Source organism: Schistocerca cancellata, chromosome 12 (genome assembly GCF_023864275.1).
Source record: "Schistocerca cancellata isolate TAMUIC-IGC-003103 chromosome 12, iqSchCanc2.1, whole genome shotgun sequence".
NCBI classification, from domain to species: Eukaryota; Metazoa; Arthropoda; class Insecta; order Orthoptera; family Acrididae; genus Schistocerca; species Schistocerca cancellata.
In genome coordinates this window covers 92,463,139-92,468,848 of record NC_064637.1, presented here as the reverse complement: position 1 = coordinate 92,468,848, position 5,710 = coordinate 92,463,139, and the positions used below count along the sequence as shown (strand labels likewise).

The window sequence follows — 5,710 nt, the reverse complement described above, 5'->3', positions numbered from 1 at the left end:
AGCGTCGTTTCTGAGTTAATTAGTGTTGAAATTAGCCAATCAGGGCTTTGCAAATTCGCCCCTACACATTTTCGCAGCCGCCGCTCACCCCTGTTATCCACGGCCCGTGGTGCCCCACTATTGCCTCGGCGTCGATTCTCGATATCACCATTTTGCCATGCACGGTATACTTTAACCAGAGACGGTGTCGCCAAACGTGATTTTCGTTTAGTTGAAAAAAATAGAAATACGAAAGGACATGGGACGGTAATAAGTATGGAACCCGAGCCGAAGGCTGAGTCGTCTCGTGCGTTTTCTTAACAATTGTTTCTCAGCACGACCTACCCTACAACACCCTTAGAAACATTTCAAAATGTTTCAGACCAACGTATATAGAAACTGTCTTCATGTGGTTTGTAACTAAGAATAAAAACACGTTAATTTTGTTAAAAATTATGATCCAATAATTTTGTATTTCCAATTCACGCACAGACTACTCAAGATGACAAGTAGGAAACTCGTCAAAACGTTGCGAGAAAGCCGGCCGCGGTGGTCTCGCGGTTCTAGGCGCACAGTCCGGAACCGCGCGACTGCTACGGTCGCAGGTTCGAATCCTGCCTCGGGCATGGATGTGTGTGATGTCCTTAGGTTAGTTAGGTTTAAGTAGTTCTAAGTTCTAGGGGACTGATGACCACAGCTGTTAAGTCCCATAGTGCTCAGAGCCATATGAACCATTTTTGTTGCGAGAAAAGGACTCCACCACTCAACCGATAACCCGAGAAGATTTCGTCAATGAAAATAGACAACAAATCCTGGATAAGTATGTTTGTGTAACAGCATCACTTAGTCTTCTGCTATATAGGACTATAAATGAAAATGTGACCCCTGACGATGACTGTCGGATCGAAAAACGCACAGCCACAATCTAAAGTAATATGAGATTTTTGTATATCTTCTGAGACCAGCCATGCTGTTAAGTACTTTTTTATGATTCAATAATTTTGTATTTGCAATTCACGCACAGGCTCCTGAAAGTGACAGGTAGGAAACTCGTCGAAACGTTACGAGAAAACGACTCCACCACTCGACTAATAACCCGAGAATATTTCGTCAATGAAAACATACAACAAAGCCTGGATATACGGTTGTGTCACAGCATCACCAAGTCGTCCGCTATATAGGACTAGAAATGAAAATGTAACCGCTGATGATGGCTGTCAGATCGAAACACACACAGCCACAATATAAAGTACTTTGAGATTTTTGTATGTCTTCTGAGACCAGCCATGTTGTTAGAGTACTTTATATACATATATGTTCTTGCAGACATGTCCGTAAGAACAGACACCCCTCCCCCACACCCACACCCACGCACCCACATATATATATATATATATATATATATATATATATATATATATATATATATATATATATATATGTGTGTGTGTGTGTGTGTGTGTGTGTGTGTGTGTGTGGGAGTGTGTGTGGTGTCTGTTCTTACGGACATGTCTGCAATACCAGACACTACTCTTGATCCCGTAGCCGTAGCTACACACGACGAAATTAAATAAATTCTGACATCAGCTGCTATTGGACATTGAAATGACTTCATTGGTGACAAGTGAAATAATATGCTGGATCGGCACTCTAACCCGACCTTTCCGCTTTACGCGAGCGTTCATCTTAGCGGCTCCTGCTATCCGAGCACGCTTTCCGTCCGACACAAATTCCCAACTTGCCTGGTTGAAGACTTTCTCCGCTCGTGGACTGGGTGTTGTGTTCTCATCGTCATCATTTTCATCCATCATAAAGACACGCAAGTCGCCCAGTTTGTCATAGACTGAAATAAGACATGCAACTCGGCGGTCGAACTTCTCCGGATGGGACCTTCCTAGCCATCAACGCCACACGATCACCTCGTGTTATTTCCCAGCTTGCTGCACACTATTTATGCAGCACCCTTGTGCATTTCTGGCAACGGCCTTGCCGCAGTGGATACACCGGTTCCCGTGCGATCACCGAAGTTAAGCGCTGTCGGGCGTGGCCGGCACTTGGATGGGTGACCATCCAGCCACCATGTGCTGTTGCCATTTTTCGGGGTGCACTCAGCCTCGTGATGCCAATTGAGGAGCTACTCGACCGAATAGTAGCGGCTCCGGTCAAAGAAAACCATCATAACGACCGGGAGAGCAGTGTGCTGACCACACGCCCCTCCTATCCGCATCCTCAACTGAGGATGACACGGCGGTCGGATGGTCCCGATGGGCCACTTGTGGCCTGAAGACGGAGTGCTTGTGCATTTCTACAGGAAATCAGCACATTGTGGCGAGCAATGCGTAAGGTGGCCAGGAGGTGCTACGTAAGTACTGTGCGGCAAGTTGGGAATTTCTGTCGGACGGAAAGCGTGCTCGGATAGCCGAACGGTGAGGGCGACCGTTCGCGTAAAGCGAGAAATACGCGTTAGAGTGCCGGTGCGGCATAATACGAGGTGCATTCAAGTTCTAAGCCCTCCGATTTTTTTTCTCCGGACTGGAAAGAGATAGAAACATGCGCATTGTTTTAAAATGAGGCCGCGTTCATTGTCAATACGTCCCAGAGATGGCAGCAACGTACGGCAGATGGAATTTTACAGCCAGCGACGACAATGAGAACTGTTTTAAATACTTAAAATGGCGACGTTTTCCTTACTTGAACAGCGTGCAATCATTCGTTTTCTGAATTTGCGTGGTGTGAAACCAATTGAAATCCATCGACAGTTGAAGGAGACATGTGGTGATGCAGTTATGGATGTGTCGAAAGTGCGTTCGTGGGTGCGACAGTTTAATGAAGGCAGATCATCGTGTGACAACAAACCGAAACAACCTCGGGCTCGCACAAGCCGGTCTGACGACATGATCGAGAAAGTGTAGAGAATTGTTTTGGGGGATCGCCGAATGACTGTTGAACAGATCGCCTTCAGAGTTGGCATTTCTGTGGGTTCTGTGCACACAATCCTGCATGACGACCTGAAAATGCAAAAAGTGTCGTCCAGGTGGGTGCCACGAATGCTGTCAGACGACCACACGGCTGCCCGTGTGGCATGTTGCCGAGCAATGTTGACGCGCAACGACGGCACGAATGGGACTTTCTTTTTGTCGGTTGTGACAATGGATGAGACGTGGATGCCATTTTTCAATCCAGAAACAAAGCGCCAGTCAGCTCAATGGAAGCACACAGATTCACCACCACCTAAAAATTTTCGGGTAACCGCCAGTGCTGAAAAAATGATGGTGTCCATGTTCTGGGACAGCGAGGGCGTAATCCTTACCCATTGCGTTCCAAAGGGCACTACGGTAACAGGTGCATCCTACGAAAATGTTTTGAAGAACAAATTCCTTCCTGCACTGCAACAAAAACGTCCGGGAAGGGCTGCGCGTGTGCTGTTTCACCAAGACAACGCACCCGCACATCGAGCTAACGTTACGCAACAGTTTCTTCGTGATAACAACTTTGAAGTGATTCCTCATGCTCCCTACTCACCTGACCTGGCTCCTAGTGACTTTTGGCTTTTTCCAACAATGAAAGACACTCTCCGTGGCCGCACATTCACCAGCCGTGCTGCTATTGCCTTAGCGATTTTCCAGTGGTCAAAACAGACTCCCAAAGAAGCCTTCGCCGCTGCCATGGAATCATGGCGTCAGCGTTGTGAAAAATGTGTACGTCTGCAGGGCGATTACGTCGAGAAGTAACGCCAGTTTCATCGATTTCGGGTGAGTAGTTAATTAGAAGAAAAAAAAATCGGAGGCCTTAGAACTTGAATGCACCTCGTTCACTTGTCTTCAATAAATTCATTTCTATACCAGATAGCAGCCGATCTCAGAATTTATTTGATTTCAGCATGTACGTATTTTATGTCGGTCATCGGTTGATTGAAGCAGACACACAACCTGATCTAAGATCCTGGTCGAATGTTCACTCTCAAATCGTCCTGTGTTCTGACTTCTTGTCCCGGTTAGAGTGCCGTGGAAAGGCAGTGTGGCAGCTGCGACCCACATCGAGCTCGGACAAATCTGCCCTGTCTCGGGCGGACGCGTCGAACGCCGAGCAGGAGCGCGGAATTGAGTTTTTACCGGCTGACAAGAAATTACTCGGCAGGTAAGGAGGGACGGCCGCGAAGCGGAGGAAGCCGCGGGCAGACGCGGCTGACGGCGACGCGATGTTTGTTTAATGTGCGCCGCAGCTGGCGCGCATGAATAACGCAGCCTGCCCGCTTGTCCCGGGGTCCACGTGTCGCGAATACCGGCGCGCCGTCGGGAGCGGAGTTCCTGTCCCGTCACGTGTGTGGCGCCGCGGATCACACGCGGAGAGGCTAAATATGAGTCTGACAGCCGTGGCAGAGAAATGACCAGAAACGGCAGCGACAGGTAGGACAGGGGCGTGGAGCCGTGTCAGCTGCTTGAGGTTTATCGGTTGAGCATCCATGTCGCGAACATCTCAGTCCAGGTGGTTCCCAAATGCTCTATTGGGTTTAAATCCGGGCATTTGCGTGGCCTGGTGAGTACGATAGACTCTACCTAGTGGTTTTTTAACCACGCGCTTTCACAGAGAGGAGAAGCTATAGGTCAGACAGCTTTGGTAGAGAAGTCACCAGAAGGAGCTTTAGCGGCGCTGAAGCTTCTTCTGGTGACTTCTCTACCAAAGGAGATTACCGTACGTACTCCCCTGGCCTCCAAATCCCCCGGTTTTAAACCCAGTCTAGAATCTTTGGCACCATTTTAATCTGCCTGTTCAAGCCACGGATCCCCAACTGAGGAAACTAGCGCAGCACACATTCCTGAAGGCACGTCTAGAGTTACGGATGCCGTTCCATCCAGGAGCCCCCTGGCGTCCCGTCGACGACCAGGTCATCAGAGGTGGAGTTCCAGCATGGTAGGGAGGACGCAGCATGTCATCTTGGATGGAACGCCATCCATAACTCTAGACGTGCCTTCAGCAATGTGTGCTGCGCTAGTTTCCTCAGTTGGGGATCCGTGGCTTGAACAGCCAGATTGAAATGGTGCCTAAGATTCTAGCCTGGGCTTAAAACCGGAGGATTTGGAGCCCAGTGGAGTACGTGGGCTAATCTCCTTTGGTAGAGAAGTCACCAGACGGAGCTTCAGCGCCCCCTGGCGTCCCGTCGACGACCAGGTCATCAGAGGTGGTGATCCAGCATGGTAGGGAGGACGCAGCATGTCATCTTGGATGGAACGCCATCCATAACTCTAGAGGTGCTTTCAGGAAAGTGTGCTGCGCTAGTTTCCTCAGTGGGGGATCCGTGGCTTGAACAGCCAGATTGTAATGGTGCCAAAGATTCTAGCCTGGGTTTAAAACCGGAGGATTTGGAGGCCAGGGGAGTACGTACGGTAATCTCCTTTGGTAGAGAAGTCACCAGAAGGAGCTTCAGCGCCCCCTGGCGTCCCGTCGACGACCAGGTCATCAGAGGTGGAGTTCCAGCATGGTAGGGAGGACGCAGCATGTCATCTTGGATGGAACGCCATCCATAACTCTAGAGGTTCTTTCAGGAAAGTGTGCTGCGCTAGTTTCCTCAGTTGGGGATCCGTGGCTTGAACAGCCAGATTGTAATGGTGCCAAAGATTCTAGCCTGGGTTTAAAACCGGAGGATTTGGAGGCCAGGGGAGTACGTACGGTAATCTCCTTTGGTAGAGAAGTCACCAGAAGGAGCTTCAGCGCCCCCTGGCGTCCCGTCGAC

General features: G+C 49.4%; 1 pseudogene; it reads left to right on the top strand.

Annotated features, from left to right (window-relative positions):
* Positions 1–1,955: 1,955 nt before the first annotated feature.
* Positions 1,956–2,072, top strand: LOC126109916 (5S ribosomal RNA; annotated as a pseudogene).
* The last annotated feature ends 3,638 nt before the right edge of the window (positions 2,073–5,710 follow it).